The sequence below is a fragment of the Dipodomys merriami genome, unplaced genomic scaffold (assembly GCF_024711535.1).
Source record: "Dipodomys merriami isolate MVZ:Mamm:240054 unplaced genomic scaffold, mDipMer1.0.p SCAF_273, whole genome shotgun sequence".
In the NCBI taxonomy this organism is placed as follows: Eukaryota; Metazoa; Chordata; class Mammalia; order Rodentia; family Heteromyidae; genus Dipodomys; species Dipodomys merriami.
In genome coordinates this window covers 401,809-414,626 of record NW_027204193.1, presented here as the reverse complement: position 1 = coordinate 414,626, position 12,818 = coordinate 401,809, and positions in this window count along the sequence as shown.

Here is a 12,818-nt window from a genome sequence, read left to right as displayed (position 1 = left end):
GGCGGGACGCGGTGAGGGCTCTGCGGCTCGGAGAGGAGCCTGCGGGCGGCTGGCTCGTCCGAGGAGGAGCCTCCCCCTCCCGGGAAGCGGAGGGCCTGGGCGCCCGCTGAGCCAGCCAGCCGGCCCGCACCGCTCACCCCTGCCTACCGCTCACCCCACCTCCCCTCTCCCGTCTTCTGAGATGAAAGCTTTGTGTTACACAGGGCTGCAGCAGCCTTCCAGCGCCCGCTGGCCCTCGGGGAGGGCGGTGTAGGGTAGCCGATGCCTCCTGTCACCTGAGACACCCCCTCCCTCCCCCCCCAGTCCCACCCCTGGTCAGAGCAACCTGAGACGGTCACTCACCCCGCGTGTGTCCTGGGTTTTGTTTTGTGTTCCTTGGGGGAAGGAGAGGAGCTGGGCTGCGAGGTAGGAAGGGTATACGGATGGAAGGATGGACGGTCACTGAGAGATTCTGGAATGTTTTGACTGTACAGAGGTCGCGCGGGGAAGCGGGGTGTGAAGCCCCCCACAGGGCCGCGCCCCCCCCCCGCACCCCGAGTCACGTGTAGAAGGATGTGGTCACAGAGCAGCGGACGGACACACACGCATGGACACGCAGCTGCAAATCAGTTCTGAATGCTTTCATGTACAGCGTTTGCTTTGCTATCGGTCACCTCCAAAATGCCAAAATCCGTGACCTCCAGGCCTTTGTTATGCAAAGGGGGGCGGGGGGGGGGCAAAGAAGGGGGGCAGAGAATGGACGTGAGCGAGCTGTCGGAAGTCAGGAGAAGAAGCCAGAACAAGATGCGCAAAGTGGGTTTGGGTGAGTGCTCTTAATGCAGTGACAGCTCTTCACGGAATGACCAGGGATAGTCCTCCTTCCGCAAACATAGAACTGTGTGTGAGAGAGACACGTGTGAGGATCTTTATAGAGAGAATTGTGTGTAGGAGAGACATGTAAAATTGTGTATGTGAGAGAGACAGGGCATAACACTAACAGTGTGTGTGTGTGTGTGTGTGAGAGAGAGAGATTGTTCCTGAATATCTATAGATTGCAGGTTGCTGAACTGAGCTGGGCCTACAAAGTTAACTTTTAGTAAAGACTTCATATGACTGGTTCTTTGCCAAGTATTCTACCTAAATTTTATTATTTAGTTCTCACGGGTATCAGAGAAAGTAATGAATGAAGCTGGGCACTGGTGGCTCACGCCTGTAATCCTAGCTACTCAGGAGGCTGAGATCTGAGGATCACAGTTCAAAGCCAGCCCAGGCAGGAAAGTCCATGAGACTCTTATCTCCAGTAAACCACCAGTAAATCGGAAGTGGCGCTGTGGTTCAAGTGGTAGAACACTCACCTTGAGCTGAAGAGCTGAGGGACAGCACCCAGGCCCAGAGTTCAAGACCCACAACCACCAACAACAAAAAAGTAATGATGATGATAATCATATCTCTATTTTATAGGAAAGGAAACTTAGGCAAGATAAGAACAACTTACAGGAGGGAAGGCAGGGCGGTCTTCAAGTTCTAGCCTTGAAACTCCCGGTTGATGTGCCTTGGCAGGGCCCCCGGCTTGTGCATGGCCCGGCTGCGGGACGGCCCAGCTGGGCCCCCGGCTTGTACAGCGCCCACCACCGTCCACCACCGCAGCCCCCACCACCACAGCCCCCACCACCACAGCACCCACCACAGCACCCACCACCACAGCACCCACCACAGCACCCACCACAGCACCCACCACCACAGCACCCACCACAGCACCCACCACAGCACCCACCACAGCACCCACCACAGCACCCACCACCACAGCACCCACCACAGCCCCCACCACAGCCCCCACCACAGCACCCACCACAGCACCCACCACCACAGCACCCACCACAGCACCCACCACAGCACCCACCACAGCACCCACCACAGCACCCACCACCACAGCACCCACCACAGCACCCACCGCAGCACCCACCGCAGCACCCACCACCACAGCACCCACCACAGCACCCACCACAGCACCCACCACCACAGCACCCACCACAGCACCCACCACAGCACCCACCACAGCACCCACCACCACAGCACCCACCACCACAGCCCCCACCACCACAGCACCCACCACAGCACCCACCACAGCACCCACCGCAGCACCCACCGCAGCACCCACCACCACAGCACCCACCACAGCACCCACCACAGCACCCACCACCACAGCACCCACCACAGCACCCACCACAGCACCCACCACAGCACCCACCACCACAGCACCCACCACCACAGCCCCCACCACAGCACCCACCACAGCACCCACCACCACAGCCCCCACCACCACAGCCCCCACCACCACAGCACCCACCACAGCACCCACCACAGCACCCACCACCACAGCACCCACCACAGCACCCACCACCACAGCACCCACCACAGCACCCACCACAGCACCCACCACAGCACCCACCACAGCACCCACCACAGCACCCACCACAGCACCCACCACAGCACCCACCACCACAGCACCCACCACAGCACCCACCACAGCACCCACCACAGCACCCACCACCGCAGCACCCACCACCACAGCACCCACCACCACAGCACCCACCACAGCACCCACCACAGCACCCACCACAGCACCCACCACCACAGCACCCACCACCACAGCACCCACCACAGCACCCACCGCAGCACCCACCACCACAGCACCCACCACAGCACCCACCACAGCACCCACCACCACAGCACCCACCACAGCACCCACCACAGCACCCACCACCACAGCACCCACCACAGCACCCACCACAGCACCCACCACAGCACCCACCACAGCACCCACCACCACAGCCCCCACCACCACAGCCCCCACCACAGCCCCCACCACAGCACCCACCACAGCACCCACCACAGCACCCACCACAGCACCCACCACCACAGCCCCCACCACAGCACCCACCACAGCACCCACCACCACAGCCCCCACCACCACAGCCCCCACCACCACAGCACCCACCACAGCACCTACCACAGCACCCACCACAGCACCCACCACAGCACCCACCACAGCACCCACCACAGCACCCACCACCACAGCCCCCACCACAGCACCCACCACAGCACCCACCACCACAGCCCCCACCACCACAGCACCCACCACCACAGCACCCACCACAGCACCCACCACAGCACCCACCACAGCACCCACCACAGCACCCACCACAGCACCCACCACCACAGCCCCCACCACCACAGCCCCCACCACAGCACCCACCACAGCACCCACCACAGCACCCACCACAGCACCCACCACAGCACCCACCACCACAGCACCCACCACAGCACCCACCGCAGCACCCACCGCAGCACCCACCACCACAGCACCCACCACAGCACCCACCACAGCCCCCACCACAGCCCCCACCACAGCCCCCACCACAGCACCCACCACAGCACCCACCACAGCACCCACCACCACAGCACCCACCACAGCACCCACCACAGCACCCACCACAGCACCCACCACCGCAGCACCCACCACCACAGCACCCACCACCACAGCACCCACCACAGCACCCACCACAGCACCCACCACAGCACCCACCACCACAGCACCCACCACCACAGCACCCACCACAGCACCCACCACAGCACCCACCACAGCACCCACCACCACAGCACCCACCACCACAGCACCCACCACAGCACCCACCACAGCACCCACCACAGCACCCACCACCGCAGCGCCCACCACAGCACCCACCACAGCACCCACCACCACAGCACCCACCACAGCGCCCACCACAGCCCCCACCACCACAGCACCCACCACCACAGCACCCACCACAGCCCCCACCACAGCCCCCACCACAGCCCCCACCACAGCCCCCACCACCACAGCACCCACCACAGCACCCACCACAGCACCCACCACAGCACCCACCACAGCACCCACCACCACAGCACCCACCACAGCACCCACCGCAGCACCCACCGCAGCACCCACCACCACAGCACCCACCACAGCACCCACCACAGCCCCCACCACAGCCCCCACCACAGCCCCCACCACAGCACCCACCACAGCACCCACCACAGCACCCACCACCACAGCACCCACCACAGCACCCACCACAGCACCCACCACAGCACCCACCACCGCAGCACCCACCACCACAGCACCCACCACCACAGCACCCACCACAGCACCCACCACAGCACCCACCACAGCACCCACCACCACAGCACCCACCACAGCACCCACCACCACAGCACCCACCACAGCACCCACCACAGCACCCACCACAGCACCCACCACAGCACCCACCACAGCACCCACCACCACAGCACCCACCACAGCACCCACCACCACAGCACCCACCACCACAGCTCTGGTCCTACTTCCAAGGTGGCTGTCCAGCCTCTGCTTCACTGACTCGGCCGCACGGACATTCCCCCCAGGCCCATTTGAGAACAAGCAGGGAAAAAGGAAGGAAAAAACCATCAAGACTCAGACGGTCGGGTGGCTGCTGCCTCACCCACCCCAGATCCCCGACGTAGCGGCAGAGGCGTGTGGACGCGGCCGGGGCTGCTCTCGGACCTGCGGATGGGTTGAGCATTTCTTAATTTCTTATTTACGGAAACAGTGGCCAGGCCACGTCGGGGTCCCGATCACCTCTCCCTAACTGGACGCGGAGGGGTGGTGCGGGTCTTCCTCGCTGGGGTGTTCAAGCAGTTAGCTCTGCAAAGATTAGCTGCGATCAAGGTTTAGCACATGTGGTCATTTCCCCTCTAACAAATCCGGTCCTCACGGCTCTCAGGCCCCAGCCCTGAAGTCAGCTCAGAAGCACAATTCAGATCTTCACTTCTCCCCTTCACCACCGGAGCCTGCTAGCTTTGACGGGATGTGCATTGCTGGGGCCTGGCGGGGCTGATTAGTCCAAGGATGAAGTCTTGGATTATCTAATGAGAAGCTCTGTGCCTTGTCTGATTTTCCTTCAATGGATCATTAGACGCCCAAGGCCTCTATCAGAGAGATCCAACAGGGTTTATCAAGCCCACTAAGACAAGAGGCCTTTGTGAATCTGTCCCATTTCTCTCATCTTTAAAGCAGAATCTGGCAAATCTGATGGATGTTTCTTGACTAATTCAGGTTGCTGATGATCCTCGAGTAGCATTGTAATGACAGTGGGGGGTGCACTCCACGGAAAGCATTGGTTGATTTGTTAGAGGGAAAATTACCACATGTGCTAAACCTTGATTGCAGCTAATATTTGTAGAGCTAATTGCTTGAACTAGAAGACTAAAAGGATTTGAAGGAGGGAAGAAAAGAAAACACAGTTCTCCTCAAACACGATGAACCCACAGTGGATTGGGGCTGGAGTGGGGAGGGCCGAGGAAGCGAGGGCCGGGTCTGGCAGGAGGCAGGGAGCGTGGAGACGGCGTCTCCTGACCTTCCAGACCGCGTGCTGGGGGCCTCCAGATCCTCCTAGGAATCCTGTTGGGGCCTCACACCTGGGTGGTGGCTCAAACCGAAACAGAACGTCCGAGCCGTTGCAGGAGCATAGGAGTGGTTAGTCCACCGAAACGCCCGCATTTGCAGCACGTTGGCAATAAGAGGAAGCTGTGTCCCCCAGACAGATGGACGGCAGTTTCCCTCATGGATAGACCGTGGGGTAGAGGCTAGAATAGGCAGTAATTTAAAAAAGAATCATTGCCATTATCGTAGATGTGCTTTCTTTGTGTTTGTGATATCTAAAATATGGACAATTTCCCAAATAAGAGTGCTGGTGTTAACACAATTCTAGTACACGGGGCAGTTTCCTATGTCTAGATCTATTTTGGGGCCTCAAGCATGCCAACGGGGCCGTTACTGGATTTCCCACTCCTTCTCTGCTATGTCCCAGGAAATGCGCTTCTCACTCTGGAGTTGGGTGGCCTGGTGTCCAGAAATGGGCCGTGGCGAAGGGCAGGTGTCACGGTCCAAGGAGGTGGGTCCCCAGCTCATCACATCTGCAGATGGAGGCCGGTGGGCAAATCCATGCACACGTCTCTCGCAATAAATTGCATAGAAACAGACGATTATCCTCTCAAAAATCTTAGCTTTGTTAGAGTCCGAACTAAGTACAGAGATGGCAAAAGCAGCAGATGGCCAAATGGAGCGTCACGTTCGTTATGTTCAGATTAAAAAAAAAAAAAATCGCCTAGGGAGAGCCAGAAAGACAAACAGACACAGGTTCAACCCCAGCCCGCAGTGTGGCGCGGGCATCGGGGTCCGCCGGCCCCCGCCAGCCCCTGAGGAATTTCCTCAGTGCCCACAACCTCAGCAGCAGCCAGGGCTGGGGCTGGGCCTCTGGACCACATAGATTACGTCTCCTAAAGATTTTAGAAACGGGAGTGAAACCCTGGAAAGAGCTATAGGAAGAGAGTTGCTGCCTCCTCCCGTGCCAGCCTGACGTGCCCTGAGTCAGCTGAGTTTTCTTGGCCCGGCACACAATGCTGACCCCAGCTGAGGGCCCCCGGAGGACCCCTCGGTGCCCGCAGCCGGCTGCCCCGTGGCGGCCTCTGTGCCCGCAGCCGGCTGCCCCGTGGTGGCCTCTGTGCCCGGCGGCCTCTGTGCCCGGCGGCCTCTGTGCCCGCAGCCGGCTGCCCCGCGGCGGCCTCTGTGCCCGCAGCCGGCTGCCCCGCGGTGGCCTCTGTGCCCCGTGGTGGCCTCTGTGCCCCGTGGTGGCCTCTGTGCCCCGTGGTGGCCTCTGTGCCCGGCGGCCTCTGTGCCCGCAGCCGGCTGCCCCGCGGTGGCCTCTGTGCCCCGTGGTGGCCTCTGTGCCCCGTGGTGGCCTCTGTGCCCCGTGGTGGCCTCTGTGCCCCGCGGTGGCCTCTGTGCCCCGTGGCGGCCTCTGTGCCTGCAGCCGGTTGCCCCGCGGCGGCCTCTGTGCCTACAGCCGGCTGCCCCGTGGTGGTCTCTGTGCCCCGTGGCGGCCTCTGTGCCCCGTGGCGGCCTCTGTGCCCGGCGGCCTCTGTGCCCCGCGGTGGCCTCTGTGCCCCGTGGCGGCCTCTGTGCCCGGCGGCCTCTGTGCCCGCAGCCGGCTGCCCCGCGGTGGCCTCTGTGCCCGGCACTGCCAGAGCGTGGGAGCTGCCCACCAGCCGCCTGCCCCGCGTCTCCCCCCTCCAGGGACAGCGGCTGCTCATTCCTGTGGTCACCGTTCATCCTAGTCTTAAATTGACAATAAAGACCCCATTGATCTGCTCATCATGAAGCACGCCGAGTGCCGTGGACAACCGTGTAACAGTCATGCCGACACGCTAGAGATGTTCTGAGAACACCACTGGACCAAGGACTGATACTTGCCACGTATTTTTATACCATGTCAAAAGCATAAAACAGAAGCCTTAAAACTGTAGCACATTCTTGCCCACCGTCCTCGCATATTTATTACGTTATGTATCTTCTGACCGGCTTTTCCTGCCGTGCAACTTGTGCACAAGGTAGGGTTTGATTTCACTTCACCTTGGTAGTGGCTCCCGACCAGCGAGCTCTCTGCATCGTGTCCGGTGGGGAGCAAGGTGGGCGGCCCTCCGTCCTGACGCTGAACCCCTGCCTCAGAAACAACCAGCACAGGGACGGCGGGAGGTCGTCAGCCGCAGAGCACCTGCCTGGAAAAAGCGCAAGCCCTGCTGTTCCAACCTCAGGACTGCCCAGGTCAGCAGCCAACAGCAAGGGCACGTGTGCCGGGTGTGGGGGTTACCAGCGGGGCCCACGCGGGACGGAGGCCGGCGGGGCCCACAGGAGGACGGAGGCCGGCGGGCCCCACGCGGGACGGGACAGAGGCCGGCGGGGCCCACGCGGGATGGCGGTCAGGTGCTCTTCTCACCTCTCACGGCCGTGCTGAGCTCAGGCTTTGGTGTGATTTCATTCACGGGCCGTTGCTGCTCCTCCTCGCGGTGTGCGGCGAGCAGGGTCAGTTCTGATGGACGTGGCTCCGTGGCTGCGTGCAGGAGGGCTGTGCGCAGCCGGGCAGGTGCATGCAGGGTGTGGGCGCGCAGATGGGCACGCTACCTCCTTGCCTTCCCGTTTTAGAAGCAGGAGGAGGTGTTGGGTGCGTGCACACCGGTTTTTAAATTACAGCTGGGTTTCTCCACAAACGTATTAGTGAGGTGGCGTCGGGCAGGGGCGGGTCACGGGGCTGCAGCAGACGAGCCTCGATTTTCTTGTTGACCTCTGGACGTACACGGGGTCTGCGTGGGAAGCCGGCAGAACAGAGCTTGCGGGACGGGGGACGGGGAACAGGGGCGTGAGCCAGGGCCAGGCTGGTTACGGCGATGGGGAACGTGCACGCACAGAGACAGAGTTCCAGGGGCCGAGAAGAGCCTTTCTGGAATGGGGGCCCAGGGGAGCGGCAAGAGCGGGCAAAGGGGGCTTGTGCCCAATGGAGAACAGGGGGAAGGGGATGGGGAGGATGTGTGTTTGTGTGTGTGTGTGTGTGTGAGAGAGAGAGAGAGAGAGACAGAGACAGAGAGAGAGGGAGAGAGAGAGCGCGCCCCACTGGAACCTTGTTTGATGGTAATAAGAATAAAAGTAAAGAGAGAGCCGGCCAGGCAGAGCTCGGGCCGCGCCGCGGTGACCAGCCCCACCTTGGGCAGGTGCAGCCCTGCCAAGGCCGTAGGGACCCCGCTTTACAGCGTGGACGGCCTTCGCGAATGTTCACGGTTTCTTAGCAAATAAATAGCAGTGCCGGGATCTGAAGCCGGTTATTTTTGGCTACAAAACCAATGTTCTTTCTGTCATTTATCCCAGAGTCTGAAGGAGGTGAAGCCAAGATGCATAATTTCTCCTATTCAGTCTTCACAGAGTTAAAATAAATCTCAGTCTCAAACTCAGAGGTGCAAAAATAAATCCGCCTCACTGTGCTGGAGGCCGCTCCTGGGGCGGCCGGTTACTTCTTCTCAGAGCCACGGCCCAGCCTGGGTGATCTTTTTTGGTTTGGGGGTTTTGTTTTGGTCAGTCCTGGGGCTTGAACTCGGAGCCTGGGCACTGTCCCTGAGCTCTTTTGTTCGAGGCTGGTGCTCTACCTCTTGAGCCAGGGCGCCGCTTCTGGCTTTTTGGTGGTTAATTAGAGGTCAGAGACTCATGGACTTTCCCTCCTGGGCTGGCCTCCGTCGGGCGCTCAGCTCTCGGCCTCCGGCGTTGCGAGGGTGACAGGTGTGGGCCCGGGCCCAGCCTGGAGGGCTGCCTGAGTCCCTGGGGCTTTCCAGAAGGCCTTCCTTTCCCTCCAAATTCTGGTCTAACCATGAGCTTACGCTTTTGGAAATAATAGCTGGGCGGAGGGTCATCCTGGTCCTTTCTTGGTGGGCTGTGGCAGCCTGGGTGAGGGTGCTGCGCAGAGCTTAGGGTGGCACCCGCTCTTGCAAGCGTTAGTGTGTTCACGTGTGCAACAGCACGTGGGCTTCGTGGCGGGTCGGGCGGCCCGGGACCTGCTATTATACGTCACGTGGTTCCCATCCACAGAGAGAAAACAAAGCTGCGTGCTGCGCGATCGACGCCTGTCTCTGGTCACAGGCGCTAGCGTGCTCCTGCGGACGGGGCCTCCACCCTTGTGGAGTGCTTGGCCTCCCTCCCCCAGGCGTCGGGAGGGGCCCCGCGGGTGCTCCGGCCTGCACCTCTGTCAGGTGACCCCTCAGGGCCTTTCCGGAAGCCGTTCCCTGCTGGGAGCATCTCGGTGACCGCGCAAACCAACATCCCGCCGAGATCCTCCCTGTCTGTGCTGGGCCCAGTGCGGGCGCGGCACCATGGCCGCGGTGGAGTCTTAGAGAAGGAGGCTACTCTCAGCTGATCAGAGCAGCCCTGCCATGAGTGATAGACCGCGCTAACTGCCAGCACTCGCGGGGACCCTGGATGGTGTGTACGAGAGAACGTCCCCAAACGAGGGGAAACAGACTCGCCGCGGCCCCCTCCCTCCTCTCTGGTGTCCACGCAGCCTGGCCCTGTCTGCACAGAGCCTCCTCCGGGGCCGAAGGTCGGCTTCCTCCCGGAGCACCTTCCCACCCAGCGGCAGCACCCAGCGGCAGCACCCAGCAGCAGCACCCAGCGGCAGCACCCAGCGGCAGCACCCAGCGGCAGCACCCAGCAGCAGCACCCAGCGGCAGCACCCAGCGGCAGACCTCCTGCTGCAGCACCCAGCAGCAGCACCCAGCAGCAGCACCCAGCGGCAGACCTCCTGCTGCAGCACCCAGCGGCAGCACCCAGCGGCAGCACCCAGCGGCAGCACCCAGCAGCAGCACCCAGCGGCAGCACCCAGCGGCAGCACCCAGCGGCAGCACCCAGCAGCAGCACCCAGCGGCAGACCTCCTGCGGCAGACCTCCTGCTGCTGTGGCTCCCGGCTCTGCTCAGCCCCCCCCCCGCCCGCCTGCTCAGCCCCCCCCGCCCGCCTGCTCAGCCCCCCCCCGCCTGCTCAGCCCCCCCCTCTGCTCAGCCCCCCCCGCCTGCTCAGCCCCCCCCCCGCCCTGGCCTGCTCAGCCCCCCCGCCTGCTCAGCCCCCCCGCCTGCTCAGCCCCCCCGCCTGCTCAGCCCCCCCCTCTGCTCAGCCCCCCCCTCTGCTCAGCCCCCCCGCCTGCTCAGCCCCCCCCGCCTGCTCAGCCCCCCCCTCTGCTCAGCCCCCCCCTCTGCTCAGCCCCCCCGCCTGCTCAGCCCCCCCCGCCTGCTCAGCCCCCCCCGCCCGCCTGCTCAGCCCCCCCCTCTGCTCAGCCCCCCCCTCTGCTCAGCCCCCCCCGCCTGCTCAGCCCCCCCCTCTGCTCAGCCCCCCCACCTGCTCAGCCCCCCCCTCTGCTCAGCCCCCCCCCGCCCTGGCCTGCTCAGCCCCCCCCTCTGCTCAGCCCCCCCACCTGCTCAGCCCCCCCCGCCTGCTCAGCCCCCCCCGCCCTGGCCTGCTCAGCCCCCCCGCCTGCTCAGCCCCCCCCGCCTGCTCAGCCCCCCCCCCGCCCTGGCCTGCTCAGCCCCCCTCGCCCACTCAGCCCCCCCCTGCTCAGCCCCCCCCGCCTGCTCAGCCCCCCCCCGCCCACCTGCTCAGCCCCCCCCGCCTGCTCAGCCCCCCCCGCCCACCTGCTCAGCCCCCCCCCACCCTGGCCTGCTCAGCCCCCCCCCCTGCCCTGGCCTGCTCAGCCCCCCCCCCTGCCCTGGCCTGCTCAGCCCCCCCCCCCGCCCTGGCCTGCTCAGCCCCCCCGCCCTGGCCTGCTCAGCCCCCCTCGCCCACTCAGCCCCCCCCTCTGCTCAGCCCCCCCCCGCCCCGCTCTCGTGGTTCCCATGGGACTCGGTCCTCCTGCGGCTCGACCCCCGTGACCCTGTCCATGTGCAGAATGCTGGAGGAGAGGCGCGCGCTTGCCAGGGTGGAGGGGACAGCAAGGCGGGGGGGGGGGGGCTGGAATGTGCTGGAATGTGTGGTCCAAGGCCACACCTCCACCCTAGAGGACAAGGCGCCGGCCCGCTCACTGAGGGCCGAGCCGTGATCGTCTTGTTCCGGTGCTTGTCCTACTAACTCCTGGGTGCAGTCGCACGTGCCGTCCAGCCGGGCTGCCCGCTCAGGGCTCACTTTTCACCCCCAGTCTTGTGTGTTTTTAGATTACTGTCAGTGTGTCAGCAGGTGTGGCGATCCCTTTCAGGAGCTCCATGCCGGCTCTGCAGATTCAGAGCTGTAATCGGGAGCCGGAGCCATTTCACTTCTTCGGGGTGGAGGATGGCCTCCCCCTGGCGCAGCTGCTTGGCGCCCGCCCTTCCCCTGTAGCACCCGGCCGCCCGCTGACGGCTCACCCAGCGCCGGCCCTCTACCCTGCTGCCCACGCTGCCCGCGCGCCCTGTCCTTTGGTGACAGGAATAATCTCATTTTTCCTGCGTGTGTTTTGCCCTTGCCCGCCTTTGTGTTCCGTCAGCCAGGAAAACATTCGCGCGTGCACATGTACTCATCAGGACCTCGCTCTGTAGGGGGAACGCACTCGCCTTCGATTCTGGCCCGCAGCGCGCACACCCGGCTTAGGCCGCTTTCTGTGGTCATTCGTTGCACCTCGGGTTTCTGTGTGCACTATGGTTTTTGGTTCTTCCAGGTAGGTACAGTGCTCAGCACACAGACATGGAGAGTCTGCTCCAAGACTACCAGTGGTGGCCGCAGGGCGGGCGGAGGTTCCCAGCAGCACTGGGGGCCTGCTCCCCGGGCACGGTCCGCTTCTCCTTTCCAGCACCCTTCCACACGCCCACCTGAGCGAAACAGCACAGAAATGGCCTGTCTGCCGGGCCCTGGGTCCCTGATGGCAGGGCAGGGGCAGGTTTGCCACCACACCCTGCGTCTTACAGGATGACTAGTCCTGAATCCCCGGTGCTTTGAATGGTCAGTGAAGGAAGGAAGGAAGGAATGGCGATATCCTTGTGGGCTTACTCAGAGATCTTTAGGGGGAAAAAAGGTAACTGGATATTTACCATACAGAGCTTCAACGGTGTAGATTCAGCTCCTTTCAACGTTAGTGGAGCGTGGCAGGTGAACAAGATAAATTTAGCAAAGCTTTTAGAATCGTGTAAAAGAGAAGACATTAAGTCAGTGTAGATTATTGTAGCAAGCCCAGAAAAAAAAATCCCTACTGACTTTTATGTACTTAAATGAGAGCTCTTCTTACAATGACTTTAATGATTCATTTGTGTTACATCACATGCCTTCATAGATAGGCTGATTTTTACTGCTATCCTCACCAAAGACGCTTTCTGGAGTGAGAGACGAATTCGGTGGTGGGCTGCTCAGAAACAGGCCCAGCGCTGACCGGAGGGTGCTCTGTGGTAGCCGTCCGCTCAGCGTGGAAGTTATGGGCGTAGAACAAACAT